The sequence below is a fragment of the Bombus bifarius genome, unplaced genomic scaffold (assembly GCF_011952205.1).
Source record: "Bombus bifarius isolate JDL3187 unplaced genomic scaffold, Bbif_JDL3187 scf7180000008218, whole genome shotgun sequence".
NCBI classification, from domain to species: Eukaryota; Metazoa; Arthropoda; class Insecta; order Hymenoptera; family Apidae; genus Bombus; species Bombus bifarius.
Window position 1 is genome coordinate 1,214,469 of NW_022884519.1, and position 23,362 is coordinate 1,237,830.

The 23,362-nt window shown below is 36.7% G+C and overlaps 1 protein-coding gene across 5 annotated transcripts in view; it reads right to left on the reverse strand.

Moving 5' to 3' along the window:
- LOC117211202 (tyrosine-protein kinase Btk29A) overlaps positions 1-23,362 on the reverse strand; it is a 344,145-nt gene that overhangs the window by 158,914 nt on the left and 161,869 nt on the right. The window lies entirely within an intron of this gene.

The window sequence follows — 23,362 nt, forward strand, 5'->3', positions numbered from 1 at the left end:
TATAGTTAGCCGATAAAATTCGAACGGAGATGGGTTTTGATCGTCGAGATGAAAGTTCGAGAAAATTTAAGGGAAAATGAGACACTTGAGCTTCTAGAGGGATTAAAAGTGGAATTTATAACAAACCTAGAAGACGCGACTGGAATCTTGGCACAGACGCAATCGTAACTCTACGAAGTAATTAGCCGAAACAAAAGAGAAAATGTTGGAAGTGGAATAAACTTTCAAAGTTTGTTGCCCAAAGTCTACTTTGTCTTTAATATTTCGCAAGCTCGTTATTTAAAGACGCATAAAAAATGCTTATTATTTCCACGAATTTTTATTCGAGATGATAAACATTACTGAAAATTTACCGATTGAACACGCGACAAATTTGTCTCGTTTAAAGCTCTTGGAAATTGTTCGATTCGATTCGAAAGCGGATAGCTCGATAATCGTAGGAAGATTAATCGCCGATCGATCTTTCTCGGTGGATAAGTTTGTCCGGATGATTAACAGGACTGTTTGAACAGTCGATAAACTTAGCTAGATAAAACCAGTTAGATGTACACGCGGCCATCTTTGCCAGCAGCGCTAAATGAAGCGATACCATTTAACGGCGTGTTACCGCAGCAACGGGACAATTTCGGGCTAAAATGATGGCCCGATGTGGCCGTTCTAAATGCCTGCTACAATTTCTCCCAATATCGTACCGCTTGCAGCGCTTGTAATGCGTTCAGCAGGTTTCACCAAGGAATGCCATCGAGAAATCAAACGAAATAAATAAACGAATAGGAACCTCGAACAACGATCTAAAGCGCATTTAGCACAATTTGGGCAAAAGTGGTTTGGTTGCACTGACCTATAAGCTTCAAACACATTCCAGCTTTCGTGTTTCACGTTATATCGTCTTCCAACGAGATATCTGCAACCTGTAAAACGATCGACGCAGACTGCGAAACTTTGGGCAGAATGCGCTGTGAACCCTTCGAGATTTCCATACAAATGTCCTTGGAACTATGGTCGAGATGAATTATTTGTTAAAATTATATCGCGTAGCCAACCTTCTGTGAATAATCGCTTTTAGTCTTATAATTTTATAACAGGGTTTTATGAGAGAACCATTTAAATTTAGAAAATCGACTTGTTCGTTGTTACCATAGATAATGATAATTAATCATCGACGAAAGACAAAGAGATAAATTATTTGTTTAATTGAATACTCAAAGTAGACGCGTATGTGAAAAATCTGGAATAATAGTCGATAGTCGAAAATGTTTTTTTTGACCGTGTGTTAGTGTTAGTTTATGAAACAGTCTCATAATTTAATCGTTCTATCTGTATGGAAATACATTCATTAGCTTAGTTAACTATAGTATGCTACACATACTGCAGCGCCACGTATACTGCGACGTATGGTAACAATGAAAATGAGTAAAAATAGAATTCGGATGGTTGAATAATATAATTAACATAATAATTACTTTAAACAAGTTCTGTTTCGTTAGTCAGACTGAAATAACCTCGTTTTCTTTTTCATCACGCAAGAGAGTATAATAAACAGCAAAGAGCTTTCAACTTTTTCGAATAGCTAGAATAAAAATATACGCGGAATGCAGTATTTCCACTATGGCGTTTCAAGTTTGAAGCGAAATCATGTTGTCGTTTCAAAACTCGCCAATTCTCAAAACATTCGACTGAATAATTCCATCTCACAAAAATGCGAATCTTTCGCAAGAAGAATATCACAACAACTACAATTTCAACTATTCCTTCTCGCTGTTCCTGTAAAAAATCAGAAACACGATAAAAGAGAAATGTTGTCGAAGAATTCTCATAACTTGAAATTCAATTAACTCCTTCCGTAAACTAACAAAAAAGGAAAAAGAGAGGAACGCGATAGAAGAATTTTCATAACTTCAAGCCCAGTTAACCGATGCCACGAAATAATAAGAAAAGAACGGAAAGAATTAGCACAGAAGAGTATTCGTATCTGTTACGCCACGAGGCTTAACCACAGGTTATATTTCTAACCGTCGCTCGCGGTCCTACAGTGTCGCAGGCAGGTCGTCTTATCTGCCCGACGGAACATATACAATGTATCGACGAACGCATAGTTGTCGCCAAGCAGCGAGTTCGAGAAACGTTGATTTTTGTCCGCTACGTTTACGACACAAGAAGGCGGCATACGTGATCATAGACGCGAACGGTGGCGTGCCCCGAGCATAGTGGGGGTCGTCTTCCAGAGAAGACAAAGAAATGATCGAAAGGCAATTAGTCCCTTCTGACGAGTCGAACGTTACACATCGAGTGGTCTGACGAGTAAAATCAAAATCGCATAGTCTAACGAATTCGTTGAGAGATATTGTAAAGTCGAGTCAACTTTCTGTAATATATTCATCATATTATTGTCAAATATATTATTTTATGTTAACCTGTTAATACAGTGTTAAAGTCATTGAACCACCTCTGTTATCTTAAGGGGAAACGACTATTTCGCGGCGTGGGTTAACAGAATCGTAGCGAGAATTTACGCCTCTCGCTGACGCGTTTTCCTAGCGACCGCGTCTCTCCGCGAACGGTCGTAACAGTATCTTTAACTTCTCCTATGAAACAATTGAAAAAACGAAAAGAGATACGATAGAAGAAATTTCATTTCAAATTCAATAAACTATTCCTGCGCAACAATAAAAGAAGAAGAAAGAAACAGAATGTTGAAAATGACAACGTGAGTTCGTGCTCGTCATCCACATGCAGATGCGCTAGTTACAATAAATAGTAACTAGAAGATAGTTCTAGGTACAATCGATAAATTTAATCGATAGGTTTAAGGTGTTCTTTTGGTTTTTATCCCTAGTTCATGTAAGAAAGTGCAATGAAGGTTTTGCGGCTCAGAACGGTGTGATAGATTTAAATAAAATAATAAATAATAAAATAATATCTATTCTACCTCTAAATACAGAAATAACAGCACAGAAAGAAATACGATAGAAGAATTTTCACAATTACACTCTCTATTTTCCTCCGCGTCTATCACGCGACACGAATCAAATAAAGATAGAATGCTTGAACTGTCCATCTTTCACAAGCGTCTTTCTACCCCTTGACATTGTCCCCTGTCTCTCCTTTGCGGCCGCGTAACAGATTTTAATTGAAAAATACCCGTGTCCCTTTGACGCGATCTCCTACACCAAACATGGCCACGGAAGCGGTTCCCCAAGAAAATGCAAATATAATACATAATATTGCGGATATAATATTAGGTTGTCCGAAAAGTTTCTTTCGTTTTAAGAGGAAATAATAGACGCACAACGTTTTTGTTTTATATTATTTTGTCGAATTACGTACGATCCACCCTTTGTTCTGTTGAGATAAACACCGCGACATTTCACAGACTTGGTTTCACGTTTGTGTGAAGGTGCACTGTTGTAAAAAAACACGTTTGCGAAAGAAAGACATCTTTCGGACAACCTAATACATCCGCCACTCAGGATAAGGATAGGCAAGCGAGCAGATGCGCGAACCGAAGGAGAAGGGCAAAGAAAACAGGCTCGTAAACTTGCAACGGCGTTGCTTGGCCTAATTAGGAACCGTTGCATGCCTCAAAGCGACGATAGAAGGCGCACAAAGCCGCCTAGGATGCTCCCGGTAAAATGTCCCTAGGAGAAATTTCTTATTACGGCTGTGAAACAGGCCGAGCCGCCTCCCGATGCACGCTCGTTATCCAACACATCGCGCCGTTCCCTTCCTATAAGTTCGAAAGCCAGAGAGTTGATTAAAATGGTGGCCAACTGGCGATATCGAGATATAGTTACTTTTTTTTAGAAGATCCAAATGTAACAGAAGTGGAACTAGGGAGGTTTTTAGAGACTTTTGGAGTACATGGATATTTTAGAATATAGAATTTTATGTTAATTAAATGGCGAATTTGTGAACTATATACAGTGGCGATAAATACAGTGGTTTAATTTATTTATTAAGTATGTACCTGGTTGTATGAAATAGATTTTTAGAACAGAAGAGAAAGTGATTTTGGGAAGATGTGGTGTTTCCTAGGGATTTACTTATGTAGTTTGTGGTCAGTTGGTCGAAAAAGTATGGGAAGATTCGTATAGTGTAAAAAAGGGGTGTTTAAAAGACACAAACAAAACAAAGAAACAAAGGTGTTTAAAAGATACTGTGTGAAACAGTTGGCAAACAATACCAGACTTTTGTATGAAATGTGGACAATTCGTGTAATATGTGTTTCTTCGATATTAACAATCAGGAGTTTGTTTTCAATGTTAATCACCTCAGCTTTGAGTAATAACACCAGAAGCCTGTCGAATGTAATAAAGTTGATCTCTGCTGAGAAACGATGGTAATTTAATTAAGTTTCATGCAACTAAGACATAGTTTTCTCGATGACACTGAAATTTGTTAACTTTGATTCAAAATGCAAGCAGAAAATACTTCTCTGTGGATTTATTATGAGTCTTTCGGTGTTAGGAAGATGTATTATAAGCAGCTATATTTTTACGTTCTCAGAACCTATACAAACCATGTCCAGTAAGAATCGTATTCTAAGATTCCAATAATGCTAGCATTGCAAATGGTAGGAAATGGAATGTCCAGTGAACTCAGCTTACATGCAGAAGCCTCAATGACAATAACAGTATAGGTATATTTCCGGCAACTTCTTCTCTGATTTCTTACCCATAATATCTTATGGACGATACAAATCATAGAATGTTCCAATATTAGGTTCGTGTATGATGTTTGCATGGAAGATATTAAAGCAGCGGTGCTCAACTATCGGCATCCTCAGCTATCTCACTTACATAATTCTTATATACATTTTTCACAATGTAATATCCTCGATTTTAGGACAAGCAACTTGACCAACGTTCCAACAATCAACAAAATATAGACAAAAAGAAAAAAGAAGGAAGGAATACTAAAGTAATTAAAATACTGATTCGCAGTCTCAATACACCAAGTCTCTTCTGTTCTCAACACCAAGACATCAGTCTCCGGACGTATGTTTATTACGAGAAAGTAAACAGGATTGGAAATTAAATAAACTTTAAAAATTAAAATAATTGAAAAATCGATGTCTACAAGAACATACGCACAGCGTGTTGCTTTCAACGCAAAAGAAACGAGTCTTATTACGAGAAAGTATTGGCAACTAAGTGATTGCGGACTTTGTCATTAGGTGGTATCGACAAAATCCGCAATCACTTAGTTGCCAACCCAATAGAACAAGAACAAAGACTCCATGATACACATAGAAATTTCGAGAAACTTGATCGATATTTCTAACAAAGACAAAAATAACTATAATAATAAAAATAATGTAAATAAAATAAAATAGACAAATCTATATAAATGGGCAGGAGAAACTAAAATAATCAAAATATTTCTGAGAACTGATGCACAGCTTCTTGTCTTCAATGCGAAAGGAATGAACCCTCTGAACGTATCTTTATTGGAAGAAAGTAGACGAGAATGGAGACATTATCCAGAGCCGCCATAAACTCTGTAATATCCTCATCTTCTTACCAAGCGAGCCAGAGATTTCCGACTTTATCGCCAATATACATATATTCAGCTTGGCATTGGTAAATTAAAGCCGTAGCAATTTAAGAAGTTGGACGGCGCAGAAACGCCAGAGATTCAGAAGAACGATAAGCCGTTGCCGTGGTTGCAAAGGCGAATGCTCTAAGGAAAAGTAACTGAATTACCCGATACCAATTGAGACGGTAGCGGCTGCTCGACGAGGATAAATCACGCCGGTCGCCTTATCAGAAACCACTGAATCCCCGCAACTTCCACGGCCGCACAGTCTCGCGCTATTTTCTCAATCGGTTTATGCGCCGAGAATAGCGACACCAGAATAAAGCATTCGCCAAACCTAGCTAACTAACGCGCAGTCGATTATTTTCAAGTTTCTCTTGAATTATTCTACGGACTGCCGCCTCAGCGGCTCATCGAGAAGCTATTCCGGTTCGTTCGATTACCGGTAGATGGAGAAGTAAATTTCGATCCTTCGTCCCAGGGTTCGTAGAAATTTAAAAGAATGGATAAATGGAGCGATGGTGAAAAATGGGCGAATTATTTTTATGCATTCTATTTGGTACAGTTAAATGAAACCGTGTCAAGTAGTAAAAGGAAGAAGAACGCTCGTAAATGATTGAACGAGTCTACAAAAACACTCAGATACAGTAAACTCGGGGTTTTAATTGATCTCTGGTCAGATAAACGATTGGTTTACGATATCGGTTAACGGTTGTTAATTGGAAACGCATATACAATACATTGTATTCAAAGGTATAGATACGTACTATATATATTTCTTTAGCTATTATAACACGAAGAGAAGTTCTGAAAACTCAGTCACACCATTCTAAGCATGTATACTTATATCTGTAATGATTCTTATTTATGTATACGGGGTGTCTCAGTTAAATCAGATCACCTAAACATCGGCCTTGGGTATTGTTGCATGGAGAGACTTCTCAAGACAAATTTACACATAGTAGAAAGAATCTTTTCATTTCTTTAGCAAATTTCATGATCGTCGGTATTTTGTTGGAATAGAACTCTATTTATACTTGTACGCCAGTGGATGTGAGATTATTTATTCTCTATGTAAAAATTAAAAAAGTATTATAGTAATTATGTGGGCATATGTGTAATTCAAAGGATATTTCGATTTTAACCTGATGAAATGTAGTGCATGAAAGACAAGGGAGACATAAGTTTCAGTCGCCAAGTTTTACAAAATTAAGGTTCAAATATCTTTTAAACTATTGTAGTATCGTGGACAAATGGTCTAAGGGGCCTGGCAGTTTTACCGGGTGGTCGTCACCTGAGGAGTCGAATGGAGCAGTTGTGAGTTGACAGTCGAGTTGAGTAGTGGGAGTTGAGAGTCGAGTTGAGTAGTGGGAGTTGAGAGTCGAGTGGAGTAGTTGTGAGTGGAGAGTCGAGTGGAGTAGTGGGAGTTGAGAATCGAGTTGAGTAGTTGGGAGTGGAAAGTCGAGTGGAGAAGTCGTGAGTGGACAGTCGAGTGGAGTAGTAGTGAGTGGGGAGTCGAGTTGCGAGGAGTGAAGTTGTGAATTGACAGTCGAGTGATGAGGAGTCGAGTTATAAGGAGTGGAGAGTTGAGTTGCTGAGTTGTTATGAGTTGTAAACTATTAGTCGTCTTAATTATAGCACATTACTGTATTTAGTTCACGTTAGATAACCATTGTTTTCTGTTTAATCCATTGAAAATAAATCTATAGATCAATAAATTTATCATATAGGATAGAAATCATTGGAAACCCTAATTTCTAATATTTCTAAATAAATAAAAAAATCCTATACTATGTAGTTTGAAACGCTACTTCGATGCTTTTGTACAGAGATTTAAAAAACACATCAATCGATGGACAAAAACATACATACGGTTCCATTTAAAAATATACCAATAATCTTGGAAACTCGTGAAAGAATTCTTCCCACTGTTACATATGTAACCTTGAGATAGTATAACTTTGCTTGGCCAAGTTTTTCATACAATCATAAATTTTTATTTAGTAGTATATACTGTATCTACAATAAATATACATAACAATATCATACTGTATAATGTACCAACAATAAATATAATAAGATCTATTCAGTGCTCATATAAGCATATGATAAAAAATGAATTTTTATAGAAGCTGTTGAGGTTGAGGTTGACTGATTGAAGAACCAGTGGATGAATTTGTAATAGAAAAGTATATTGAAATAATTAAAGGTGTAAGTAGAAGTAGAAGTATAATGTATAAGTTTATGTTGATTCAAATCCTTACTCTCTTAATGTTACTAGAGAATGGAATGATAGGGAGCACGTTCAAATATTTATAGCAAAAGGACATTACCAAAAAAAGTTAAGCTTATAGCTTGGGCCAGAGGCTACAGGAACATAAATAGAAATCTGTTTATTAGTTCCTTTGCTCCTAGACCTTGCAACCCAAAACATGATGTATACTCAAGGGTACAATAATATGCATCGCTCCTTATTTAGAATATTTCTGCGTAACAGCAGTCTCCAGGTCACAGATATTCATAAATAAAGATGTAGAGTTTTTCTTGAAGTAGTTACTTCAACAGAAGCTATATAGACTATGTATTTTTATACTGTTGTACTTATCGCGTCATTTATATATTAATTAATTAAGCCCAAGCGTGTTTATACCCTAAGGACTGCGCTAGATTGTGTCAAATGTGTATTGGATTGGCAACTAACTGACTGCGGATTTTCTCAATACCACTTAATGGCAAAATCCGCAATCACTTAGTTGCCAACCCAATATATACATTTTTATCTGATGCATTTAAAAATTCTACTAGACAAGTCAGAGACTTAAATTTTCTCATTAAACTTCAAATGTAGAAACCGGGCAACTGCAAGGAACGATAGGAGCAATTTTATCGAGGAATCTTGAGTAAAAATTCCAGACTTTGAAATGGCGTTAAGATAAGGCATCGCTGTGCCTCGAAACTCTGCACATTAGCCGAACGATCCAGTTTAATGAAAACCGTGGACGGGCAGTTCGACATCTGGTAGATGCTAATCTCACGAAAAACGGAAATTGCCCGGTACCATTTTCCTAACCGTCCCACTTTATTCGAATTAAACTCCGGCTGGTATCCTCAGGCGCACCTTCCGCGTCTTCGAATAACCTCGTCGACTTTGAAATACCCTAAGAGCACAAACTCCATATCTACCATTCTCCATTTCTTTAGAAAATGAAATTTAATTAACAGTAAATGGTCTGGTAACAGTTATTTGATAAAAAAAAAAAAAAAAAATAACTATACATTGAGGTTAGGAGTTAACAAAGAAGGATAAATCACTTTCACATACGTTTTACTGTTGATTTTTCTAAACGTAAACGAAGGCCACAGGCGAGGTGCGTGATAAATAACATTTGTTATCCATTTATAGAAAAATATTTGAAAATTCAATTTCCGATTAACCAATTCTATATCGCAACTATCCTTGCGCTTCATTTTATTAGGTTGACAACTAAGTGATTGCGGAGTTTGCCATTAGGTGGTATTGACGAAATCTGCAATCACTTAGTTACCAGTAACCTAATAGAACTAAATAAATATTACTCTCTTAAACATTTATAAAGTATACACGATGTTGATTAACTTGAAGTAACACAATATTATTCGTTTCTCACAGAACATTATTATTGATCATCAAAACTGCTTGCATCGTCTTATCCTTTTTTCCCGAATGGACACCAAATGTAAAATTCACTTGGAAACAGAAATGAACGAATATATTAAAATATAGCAGATGAAAATAGAGAAATTACGATGAATTAAGAGGTTATAAGAGATTATGAATCCGAGTCAGATAACTCGTGTTCTCTAATTAACAGATTAATTCGTCGTTGAAATTTGTGCAATTTCCGTTTAAAGCGGGATTTTCGTATAAAAAGGAGGGGGTTAATGCAGATAGAGAACGATAGGGCAAGGAAGAAAAATGGATTTACAGCTGGGAATAGTCGCGCGACTGATAGGGCAAAGCGGGTTACGCTACTTTTTACGGGGATTTTCCATTTGCGGTCGTCGCGGTTGCGGATCAGCCCCGTTGGCAACGGGACGTATCGTCCGATTAACTTCCCCTGGGCCAATTGGATATTCCGATACGTCTGCGTATTTACGCGCGATTCACGAAAGTCGCACCAGCGCGATATCGTTCCTGGCCTCGAGCTTTCTCACGTGAAATCGTATTTCATGCTATTTACAACTATCTGTGTCATTGTGCGCAATTGTGGCAATCATGACATTTGTATTATGACAAGTATTTTCAATTAATTTCTAGCTATTTTAAACAAAGTTCCAACATTTCCAATATATTCAAGCTGGAAATTTCGAGCGCATTATATCGTGTACCATGACCGTGTACCATGAATCGGATCTCGTTTAAACATAAACGATGATAATCGAGTAAAAATTTAACTGCACGTGAAAAAACAGTAAATTGTATATATACAGTGGCTCACGAAAATATTCAAATGCTTAGACTTACAAATTTCAATTATTATTCAATTATTATTAAATATTCAATATCAATATTAAATTTCAATTATTAATTAAAATAAGGTGTACTAAACTAATTTGTTAAAACAATTTTGTATCTTCACACAAAAGTATTCGAACGCTGTAACACTGTCGATAGTTTTTCATTTTCCTTTGCACCGAATGTAAACGTCATTGCCAAATGAAAATAATCGCACGTTCACTTGATGTTAGGATGTCGTTTCAGGAACAGTAACGTAAAAGTGAGCACAATAGTATTTAAAATGAATACCAAAAAGTGTGAGACTTACGGTCTACAGTGCTATATATTAGGTTGGCAACTAAGTGATTGCGGATTTTGTCAATGCCATCTAATGGCAAACTCCGCAATCACTTGCCAACCCAATACAATCTGTACATTTATCATTCTTATTTTTGTAGACAAATAAAATACAACAATCTCTAGAAGTGAGGGAGTCGTTAGGAGAATTGCTGTTTGAGACAGTCGTTAAAAAGCCATTAAAACCAATAGTAAGTAGCGATATATAATATTTGCATTTAATACTTTCGCGATGTACTATCATTTTATTAATACATTTGTTTTATTATTATTATTATTATTGTAATAACTGTACACCTATTGGGTTAACATATTATTAACGGCAATTCATGCTACACAATTTGTTTATTAATACATATTGTTGGTAGAATTTAACATAATCGTCAATACGTAAATACGACGTGAAACCGTAAAATTGGGAAAATTGGTTAACCAATGATCAAACGAAATTCCGTGAAGAGAATTCCTGAAGTGCCTGGTGGAAACTGTAATTGGGATAAAGAGTTCGGTACAGCGCGTCCGAAATCAATTGACCGTTCAACGTCACTTCGCCTATTCCAAGAACGACTTATAGTTAAGACGAAGTGGGGGAAACTCCTTAACCTGCGAAGCTTAGTTTCGAACCACCGAATGATATGGTAGCATTTGTTCTTTTATGGCTTCGAACGGACACCTGATACTACATGTAACGCAACTAAAAAGATTTTAGTTGGTTGAAGCTACGTAAAGGGAATTTCACAACGATGAATCGTGTCAACTGTGAATCGATTAAATCGAGGAAAGTTCAAGTATTTGAAAAGAAAGGAAAAATGAAAATAGAAATAAGGGGGCGGAGTTGGCAAAAAATTTCAAATGAAAAATTGGTGTAAAATTCTGCAAGGGGAAAGTTTGAAGTTGACCGATCCTTCAAAGTAAAAGGTGACGTTCGTTGCTTAAGAAAAGGAATTACTCCCGGAATATGGAACGTTTTGGCTGGGAACACGGTTTAAAATGGAACGATGCGGATTGTTGACAATCGAAGAAAAAAAAAGACAGGAAGAAGCAAGCAACTTTGACGCAAACAACTTTTTACTGAAATATCAAGGCGAAGAAGTAGTTCAAGATGAAAGCAAATGGAACACCGCGGCCCCGTGGTTTCATATGAAACTTCTCAAGCGTCCAACTTTCATCTGATCGATGCAAAAAAAAAAGAAAGAAGAAATATATCGTTTGAACGACCCGAATCATTAACTTGAAACGAGATCTCCTATCGTTTGTGTAAATAGGAGCACGTTTACGAGAATATTGCAAGCTAAGATAGTCGATCTGACGACTACATGTTCTTCGAAAAGTACATTCGATGCCTACAAAAAACATTTGTACACCATTTTATTTATTGCGGCATTTTATATGCTAATTAATTAGCTCCAAACATATTACATTTACACGAAATGTAGGATCTGTTAACACATTGTTGGCCGTCAATTTTACTGAGAATTTATCACACGTCATCGGCTATTATTTCGTAATTGAACGTGCAAGTAAAACAATATAAATAAACTTTAATAAATTCTATTTGTTATTCAACTTTTAATATTTCTTTTTCCTATGATAAACAGTGTAACAATCACCTACGTGTAATGGTACACAACAATTTTTGCAAATATATTTAGTTTCTGAGTTTTCCTTTTGAACAGCATACTCTACACGCTCTAGTCTGATTTGTTTTTCTGCCAGTGACTATTTTTTAGTAAAGGAATCAGTGAAGGTTGCATCATTATAATAAGAAGATGTTTTAGAAATTCGAGAAGTGCCAGGTGCGATGCTGCATTCTTTGGAATCCACAGCTGTCCATTTTCTAACTACTCCCAGTAGAAATTTGTTGTATCTTGTTTTATTTTCTGGCAGATAGATACAGTACATTTTACATGCATCGAACAAGGTGCAGTTTATCAGAAAAAATGCTAATTTTCTGGACCACTTTAAAGTTTTTCGTAAAATACTGCAGGTCTAAAGTGTTTAGTAAAATACTGATACTACAGTATCATTTTCCAAGTCACCACAATTTGATTCACAATCACTCGGACAATCAGATAAAACATCCGCGTATAATTCATTGAAATATTCTTCATTGGTATGTCCCGTCATCGTTGACATTTTTTTACAACAAAGAACGCAACTTGACGGGTCTTACAAGCGAGAGACACAGTTTGAGGTATGCTGACCAACAATTGCACCGTATCGTCTCCAACAGCGCGCTGAGAAAACGACGCCGATGCGAAAAAGAAACGCATTACGAGTTTACTCGTGGCAGGTCGGTAACGTTTGGCCATGAAAACACGAATTAACTCGTGACCAGTCAACAATGTGTTAAAAAAGAAATCTTACACTGTAAAATCAGAGTATTCTTCGACATAAAGATATTCCACTTTTTCCAACGAAATAACTGGTTTATAGAAGCAAAAATATTCCATAGAACAGAATAGAATGGTTTAACGATCTGAGGTGATACTGGGTGTAGTGCGTTAAATAATCACTCGGTGTTTAGGTCAACAATATATATTTATTAACAACTGTCTTCGTTAGATCGCGTCGCGTATCGCTCCCGGTTTCGCCGCCCGGTTGCAACTCGACTTTATCGCTTTCTAGTTCGAACTTAACTGTCGATCGGATTCAATTCTTTTCTTTCCGTCGCCCCTCAATATCCCCACCATCCACGCGTTTGTTAGGCGTTCGCGACCGTTGCCATGCACGCTTCCTTCTCGAACATTCGGCGGAAGGACCGTTGGGATATTGATGACTCATTAGGCACTTCGCTTCGGCGATACACATTGTTGCCGAGTACCGCCACAGATCACTAAATTGCCAAATTTTCGATTGTCATTTCTGCCAGACCAAAAATACGTGGAATTTCGATGGAAATTGAGGCGAAGTGCAAGCGAAAGCTCTGGGTCGACAGAAATTCCCACGTTTTTGTCTCGAAAGCGTGATCAGCAAGGCATAGAGGTCTGCACACATAGGTTGAATCAAGGGAACATGAAAAAGCTCGCTCCTCTTAAGGGGCAATCCGGTTCGAATGCCGGTTGCCGATTGACAAAGGCAGTTTCCGCGGGAAACGCTGAACTCGGCGAAATTCCGACGTTGGGTCAAAACGACACCACCTGCAAACATGCAAACGTTGCCTACGAACGTTGCCTTTTTTCTTCCTTTTTTTTCAAATCCTCCATGCAATCCTCGCATTTTCTCCGCCCTGAAGAAACTACTTCATTAGCGCTCTCCACAACGTCCTTGAATTGACACCTGAATACTGTGAAACCAGTGTTGGTCAACATAACCATAATTAGAATAAGTAGAACTGCGCTTATGCAAACTTATGTCACCGCAATGTCCGATTTACCAGATACGTTTTTCAACTCGTATTACTCGACTTCAGGTCACGTGACGGTCACGCTTATGCGGATAAAAGTCTTTGTCTTAGTATTTACGAACTTCAGCTCAGCGAAATCCAGTTATATGAGAATTAACTGCAATTATACGAATGATAAATACGAATGATAAGCGAAAGAAGGAAGAATTGGCGAGCTCGTATTATCCGACTGATTCAGTTGTCCAACGTTTCTTATTTCGCAACTGCGTCGGATAGGTGCAGCTTCGCACTAATAACAACGATAACAATAATCGTATTCTCTTGGGTAGTATATTTTATTTTATTAAAGATATTTCTATTATTAACGAAGGATCGTCAGCGACCAGGTTTACGCCTCACTGCAAACCGAGCTGCTCTGACGATGTTTTTCGAAGAAGAACAATTTCCTCGAAACAGAGTATTTATTTTTTGCTGAGAAAAATCAGAAGTTTTATGAACATGGAATTATGACACCGCCTGAAAGATAGCAAAAGGTGATGGACGAAAACGGATAATACTATTGAAAATTGTGCATCTTTGAGGCCGAAATAATGTTATAGGAACACTAAATTTATACCGAGGATTAATATTAAAACAATGATATATTTATTTCATGGACAAAACGATACACACATGCACGCGTCTCAGCACTTTCTTCTATACCCGATTGTAAACCGTCTCCTTCGACGACTCTTAACCGACTGAAGAGTTCACATTCATTTGTTTTCGAGACGCTTCGGACACACATACTTCCACATACTGATATTCACATACAAGTATCTCTATTACGCCTTTAACCTAGTCCAGCACAGAAAATTATACATATCTCAACAAATACCTAATTGAATAAAGTTATATTTTTAAGCAAAAATTTTGAATCTTCCTTGTTATTTAAAATACGCAATCACTTAGTTGCCAAGCTAATAATTACAATTTGCAAACAAATAACATTACACAATATAAATAATATGATATGATATAATATAATTGTATATAATTTATATTTTTTTATATTTTATAAATTATTTAATTATACATTATATACATTATAAATTATATAATTAAATAGCTTTAATAATGGTATTGCGTGTGGTATTCTTCGAAACATGGTGTTACACATAGGCCAACATCGGAAATCTGGCGCTGGTATCGCGATTCGTTCCACAGTTCCCATCAGTCGATTATAATCGACAACATACTTCGGTTTTTTAATCATTTTTCACGTGCGATAATGACGTTTTGTGTGAACAAATTGTTCATTGTGGGAAAGGCATTACGTTTGCAATATAATGCATTATTAATTATGTTAAATTGTATTTTAGATTTTTATTTCATATGAATAACAAGGTGAGGTGTATATTTATATTTAATTATATTTATATAAATAAATAGCTCCGTTGAGTAGGTTAAATTAAAAAAAAAATATGAATATTATATGAGCAATAATGTTGTAGATAATGTAATTTTGTCATATAAAGATAAACCAAAATTAAAAAATTTAAAGTTCATAAATAAATTTTCATATACATATATATAAATGAAATTATTTATAAGTAGAATATATTTGTGTTATATTGTATTTATTAGAGGTTTGTATTGTATAATACAATAGTATTTACTTTTAAAGGTTTTGAACAGATTTATTTATATTGTATATATATAGGTAAAAATATGTATTTAATAATAATGCATTACTAATTATATTAAATTGTATTTGAAATTCTTAAACGTTCTGCGAACGTGGCGAGCGAATTTTGATTTTCGTCCCGTGTCCTCGTTCAAATGCCGCGCTATGCGACGCTGCTATTTTTCCGGATCGCGCGTCGCGTTGGTCGAAGTCACCTCCCAGTGGAGAACGAAGGGATCGCAGGTCCAGACCCCCGGTAAATTGGCAGCTACCTACGTATCTCCATATATTATGTGTACACTTCAAAAATTGAACCGCGCTATTGACTGTGCGGACCGTGTGAAGCCGCTTCCGCCTCCGGGAACACAGGATCGAACCGAAATGGACCGGAAAAAAGAGAGGAAAAATACGTCGTTGGAAATTTCCCTGCGACTGCGAGATATTGTGACATTTTTTATCACATACACGTACACTCTGACATTTTGACATTTTCACGTTGACGATCCGTGGGTTGGCAACTAAGTGATTGCGGATTTTGTCAATACCACCTAATGACAAAACCCGCAATCACTTAGTTGGCAACACAATGAATAGCGTCAATTATGGTAATACAGTTGAAGATGTTTTTTGAGGGAAGAGCGCGTCGGTAAGGAAGAAAAGTCGTTTGACGAAAAATATGGCCGAACAAATAATATTGCATTTGTGATTAAGTAGCGGAAGGCCGTTTATCTCACTTTTTCAGGCTGCTTACGTGGTGATACATTTATCTCTGGTAGTTACAACATGTTACGTGTTTTTATTAGAAGACTGAGAGATTGATAGAAGTAATTATCGTGGAGGAAGTCTAAGATTGCTGTCATAGTTCATCGCTGAAATTCATTTCGACTGAATGTCATAACAACGCATTCGTCTATGACTAACGTGGCACACTACTAAACCACGGATATCACCAATGATAAACATTTATAACCATCAAGGTGTATAGCGTATTATTTGTTATTTTCGCGAAAAACGTAAATAAACTGTGACATACGTTTACACAGTTCCACTATAAAGTTTCAATATACCGCGGCTCGCGAAAATATTCCACCATTTATGCAAGCTCTGCGTTGCATGAAACATTTAGAAAAATTTCATCGTTGCTATAACGATACAGCACTGTCACGATTATATTGGCGAAGCTTGAAACGAATTTGAGAAGTGGAGTTGATTGATTTATTAGATTAGAAATTAAGTGATTGCGGATTTTGTCAATAGGTGGTGTTGGCAAAATCCGCAATCGCTTAGTTGCCAACTCAACAGCTTCTGAGAGGCTCGTATCTCCTTCTCTTCGCAACGATTAATTATTTTTTATATCCAAAGTATCGAAAGCTTCTTGATTTACAAGCATCTGATCTGACTGAAACAATGAGCGCTCGAAACAATCAACATCCGTTACCAGCCGTTTCATATGGCGCGTTATTCGATTGCTACGTCAGTAGGAAGTTAGTGCAGCGAATATGGCAGCCGTCGATATTCGACCAGCATACATGCGGTTAATTATCATCAAGATCGCGCCAGTTACCAAAATCGTTCCGTGTGCTTGCATTACACGCAGTCCCTTTTATTCGGACTGCGTAAAAATTGAAAGAAACTAGGAACGAGGAAGGTCGTTTACACGATGAAACAATTTTCACCGGCCACGTTCCATTTACCGTGCCTTTGCACAGAATATTTCTGTGAAACATGATCCTCAGATAAGTGGAACGAGTCGTACCTCTTTTCTGATTTGCAATTAGAAGAAGAAAGATAGTATTAGAGGAACAAGATTAGATGTGTTTCTTTTTTACGTTTCGACGATGCTTGTACATTTTATATTTTTTTAATTCATGGATTTGGAATTGCACGATCCAATTTTTGTTAGTTCTAGTAGTTAGTTCTAGTCTAGTAGTAGACCATATTGTTGAGAGGTTATTATTGAGATATGTGTAATTTTGTGTGCTACACTAGGTTAACGTAGTAGTGACACACATATATGAGTACGAGTGTGTGCGGTATGTGCGTGCACAGCGCCTCGTAAAAGAAATGAATACAACGGTTCCGTTGGTAGTGTGGTATAGAAGATGGCGAGATAAATAGAGTGCTGAGACGCGTGCAAATGTGTATCCACGAATATCTTGTAAATCACATATTAAATAAATCTGAAACTATTTTGATATCAATTCTAAAGGTAATTGTAAGTGTTGCTATACATTTATTTCGCCGATTAAGACAATTCTCAACATTTATATTGCTTCCATGGTATTTCATTATATTTTGTAATGCGTGTTACGTGTGATACGAATGATTGTAAAATTAAATATTTCAAAATTTCATCATATCTCTCCTTTTTATCCAATGCTTCGTATTATACGAATTAAAACGAGATATTTCGAAATTAAGCAGCCAAAATCTTACGTAAGATTATTTTTATTATTATTATTTATTATTATTATTATTTTTTATTATTATTATTATTTTTATTTATTATTATTAAAAGAATACGTAAGAACATTTGAACAAGAAAACAGCGTAATAAACACAAATTGACTTATTAACAAATTTATTCAGCAGCATTTTTCTTTCAGAATTATCGTTAAAAAGAAAGTTGACAAAAATTAATTGTTGCAAAGAAATCGATATATTTCTTCAAATAATTGCCAATTCTCAAACTAAATAATAATATTAATAATAAGGTATTATCAAATATTCTTAAATTCATTTGTGAAACGAAACAATTTTATTCAGTAGCTGGTAAAACTTTTGCATGCTACTGTATTAGATAGATATCCCTGTCCAGGAAGTTCTTGAAGCGAATAAGGAACGCCTATCACGCGACATCAGCGTCGTCGAACTCGGATATTGAATAAGGAAGCTGGCGTGATTCGTAATGCCGCTCCCCGTTGAACGTGTCGCGAATAACGCACACATGAAATAGCAACACACGCTCGTATACGGCGTTGTAAATACGAGCGAAGGCGGATGTAACGGTGGATATCTTTGCCAGACATCTGAAAAACTGAGAACGGAGCGAACAGACTTGCGGAATATTCAGAACTTCATCTCGTTCGTCGTTCATGAAATATCAAATCGAAAGGAATCCTTTTTATTTCATAAAGCTCTAGAGAAGCTGTAAATTTTGATAATCGTGAAGAAAAAAAGGGGTATATTCTAATTGAAATCGAAACATTCCTCTGAAATTCTTTATTTCTTTAAATAATTCTTTAATTTAAATAATTAATTAATCTAAATAATTCTTCAATTAATTAAAAAATTCTTTAATTTTTATTTTTAAAATGGGTAAAAAGATTGCACGATTAATTACTAGGATTTTCACTGGTATTTGTTTAAATATACCAGAGAAATGAAACGTTTGCAATTCGACGAAACACAGTGCAATTCTAGGGACAAGCTTCCTTCGAGCTTGCAATTTACATTTTACGTTATTAAACGTTTTTCATTAACATCATTCGATTATTCAGCAGAAGAGAACGTTCGATGAAAACGACAAATGCATACCTCGAACAACGTACTTTTCTACGTTCACATTTTGTAATATCGTAATTTTACGAAACGCGTAAAATCCATATCTGTGCCACTTGTGCCGGCTAATTATAACTATAGACAGAAACATATACATTTACATTTTCTGACAGGTTTCACACGTTACATAATTCCGCGTAACATGCTCGATAACTAGCCAATAGCAATTGTTCATTTCTTTTCGATTTAAATCGCACCAGAGAGAATACGAGAACTACGCCAATGTATTTAACAACGACTATGGAATCGCGCACGAAAGCAAAAGACCGGCTCATAATTGTAGATCGTGCAGCCAGCAGTAATGAAATTATCCACGTTAATGGGTGGTGGGTTACGACTGACCCAGGGACAGGTTCGTAATTGTTCTCGTGAATTAGCTAGTATTTACGTTCGAATAAAAATGCCAGCCCTCCTAATTTCACTATTATTTCGCTTTCACAGATCCACTAAAATACCTACGACGTATTCTTGTCACCTGTTCCAGCATTTTAAATAAACAATTTTTCAACATTTTTTCTCAGCATTAAAAAACTATAATATACTGAGATGATAGCTGTTGAGAAGCTACAGTGATCAATCGCATACATTGAAAAGCAGAGAAAGATAATAGCGTGGCAAACAGTATCTTTTAAATTTAATTTGCTGTATTTACAGAATTCCTTGGAAAGCGTAATAGAACTGCCTGAAAAACCGTATCTTTTTACAATATTCTTCCTTTAACCCTTTGCACTGCGAATTTTATTTCTATTTCATTACCAGCAGCTGTTATTATGTATTTGAAATCTACTTTAACCGAAGAGTAAGACAATTTAAATAAATAAAAGAAGAAAGAAATTCGCTTAAATACCAATTTTATTCACACTATTGTTGTATTTTCTAGTTTTTAAGTTATGATATATTTTGAAACAATCACAAAAAAAAGTGGAACATGAAAGAATGTCGAGTGGGACTCGACAAAGGAGCTGCTGAGATAAAAACTGATGTCAAGTCACACTCCACATAGCAGTGTAAAAGGTTAAACAGCTTTCAAAGATCTAAAACTAAAATCCATAAATTTTAGACATTTCACAAACACACAACGCTACGCGAACAGGCACAGTACTACTCTTTCCCTTCAAACATCTGCGAAAAAACCATAAATCACTTTTCAATTTCAAATTCAATCGAAACAACCTAACCTAACCACAAGCACAGTCTACTAACGCGCACGCACGCGTTACAAAAGTAACATTTCACCGAAGCACATCCTCGAACCATACGAGAACACATTCTCTCGCTTCCTATTTGCTTGGATGCGAAAGAGGAAGTTGGAAAGGAGATATGACACCAGGCGAAGAGCCTTCATCCGTTCGGTTAATAAATAAACAGACGGCGGGGCAAAAAGAATGCGCGATCAAAGGGGATCGAACGTCTGCACCGGAAGCAGAGATACTGGCGGAGCTTCCGTGCTGATTCCTCAAACGGATATTACCTCGGTCTCTCTCGATCAATGGCACGTTGACGACGAGACGATCGGTTGGAATGAGAAAAGGATAGGGAGAAACGAGATAAAAGAGACAGAAGGGAGGAGAAGCAGAGTGAAAGGAGAACGCGACTGGCTGTTGGCTTGAAATCACATCCGACCAGAGAAGGAAACAAAGGGAATAAATTTGGTTATGTTCGGGATAAATGTTACCGAAACGCGCACGGCCAAGATAAAATTCTGTAAACGAGTTCATTTAACTTTCGAATGAATCTGGCTGGGTGATGATACGCGTGCAGGGTTAAAGTGGAACAGATTAGAGGAAATTAGAGGATCGAGAAGGAAAGAGGGAAATTATACGAGTAGAATGAAGGATCACGTGATCAATGTACAAAGGACGCCCTCTTCCGGGGATATTAAATTTCAACATGAGAAGGTGAATACGTGAATTTTTAGTAGCTTTCCTGAAAACTGCATTAGATTAAAATATGTTACGCCATAACGTTTAACTCTTAATACTATATTTATTAATACTAATAGAAACGTTAATTCTCGAGGAAACTTTGGGTTGACAAAATATTGTCGTGACATCCGACTTTGACAAGTTTTGCTAATATTGGGTTGGCAACTAAGTGATTGCGGATTTTGTCACTAGGTGGCATTGACAAAAACCGCAATCACTTACTTGCCAACCAAATACTTCACAAATTGGTCGGTGACTTTGATTTTTCCGAACTTCAATATGTTGGAAAAGGCTAGTTAAAAAGATATAACGTCATTGAAGGGATGTTGTAAACAATTCTAAGTACTTTTAATTTCATACTTAATCTAAAATTCACGTAGAATGTTGTTATATTTATACAGAAATTCGTACAAAGCATTAGCCAAATTTACAGTGTCGCCATTGTTTGTGCGCGTGTGTTATAAACGAAAATTTTACAATGAAATTATACGCCAGAAAAGATTCTTTGTTATTTTTGAAAATTATTTCGAGATCGTATAATTTTGCATCTTAATGTCAGCTGCAACACGCAAGGAAAAGACATCAACGACCTTCGAAGAGACTCAGGAAAATGATATAAGAAAAATATTCTTTGAGAGCTACTCGTCCTTCGATATCACTCAAATTACACACAAAATACTATACTTTCTGTAATCAACCGAAGAAGACATATTGGGTTGGTAACTAAGTGGTTGTTGATTTTGTCATTAGGTGGCACTGACAAATTCCACAATCACTTAGTTGCCAACCCAATATAACCTATACACAAGAAATAGAAATAATTTGCGCGAAATCGAAGAAAATCGAGATGGAAATCGCCGCAGGATAACTAGCAGCGATGAGGTGCGTCTGAACAGATGACAAGCACGTTCCATCATCAAGAACAATGATGCAACTGAGCCAGTTTGCGGTAACGTTGTTGCCCAACTACGATGAAGCAAACGTTCGTACACAATAGTCGCAAGATCAATGAATTCACTTAGCAGCTGATGATTACTGATAGTACGGATAACCTTCAAATCCTGACGGGCTGTTACTTCATCGCAGAGCAATCGAAAAACAAGCAACTATAGCACCTACAGATGCTATACGTAAACCTGATGACCGAATGTTATAAAAATCGCAAAAAGTGAGATCCGCAATTCACCACTTCAAATAATTCAGCAAACGGTTATTATTGCGCTTCATGGTTGGATATCTACACCAGCGACAATTTTCGAGTTGCCAACCAAATAGTTTTTGGTCTGTCGTCAAAGGAGCGCAATACCACTTACTCTGGCGATTAATTTTAAACACAACATCCATTCTGAATCTGACACGTATATCAGATTACATCTCAGTTACATCTCAGTTACATCTCAGATTATAGTAATTCCTTCGTTTCAATTTCTACCAAAATCTCCCTAGCCCAGACGAATCGCCATGAGAAGCTAGAAAATTTCTAGGGGAAACTGGGTCAAATCAACAATGGCCTCGTTTCGTTCGTCGATTCCTTCCATATCGATACGAAAACTCCATTCGACGTTTCCTAACACCCAGTGAAGACGTTTCACGGTCGAATTTACAATCAGCAGATTGCTACGTAGAACGGCGCGTGTCCAATTTTGGCGAAATCTTTGCTCGTTGGTAAAAGAAGGTAGCCAGATGACCGGCTATGTAATTTGCTATCTACGAGGATCATGAGCGATTTAAATTTAAAGAGTTCTGACAATGAGAATGTTTCTGTGGAGAGTTGAGAATGCGGGTCCCGCAGTGGTTTCGTAATTTTCATCTGATTTCCACTATCTTCTCGCTGTTTCAGCATTAGTCTATGATCAGTCGTCATGGATTCTGGTTCACGTTCACTGAGATAGAGGTTCCACATTTCTCGATTTAATAAACCTATCGTAGCTACAGCTATAGGTGCACTATTATATTTACTATAACATTTACGTATCTACTAATTAATTAGATGCAAGTGCATTAAATTTCGCATCATCTGACGATACACAATTTGATACTACAAAGGTGAAACGGAGGAAAATGCTTCATTGCAGAATAAAGACAAAGAAGACACAAGTACGAAGGATCAATATTATGCACAATCGAAATACCAGCTATTTTTAAATGAAACAATTCCATCTAAGAGCGGGAATCAACGATAACGTAACGATAACTTCAACACTGAAAGAGCAACACGGAATTTCCCAATCGCTGCGCATCTACGAAACATCATCTGAAACTGAAACCAGGCAAACTATCGACAATTAGCTCCGCGTCATCTCCATCGACTTGGTCTTGTTATTCTACAAAAGCATCCTCCCATTCACCACACACCTCCAAGTATATCTTGTACATCTTACACAGCCATAGCTCCGTTTACCAAGAAACTAGCCATTTCAAAGTTAAATTTAGAAAGTTCTGATAATAAAAATGTTTCTACGGAGACTTGAGAATGCGGGTCCCGCAGTGGT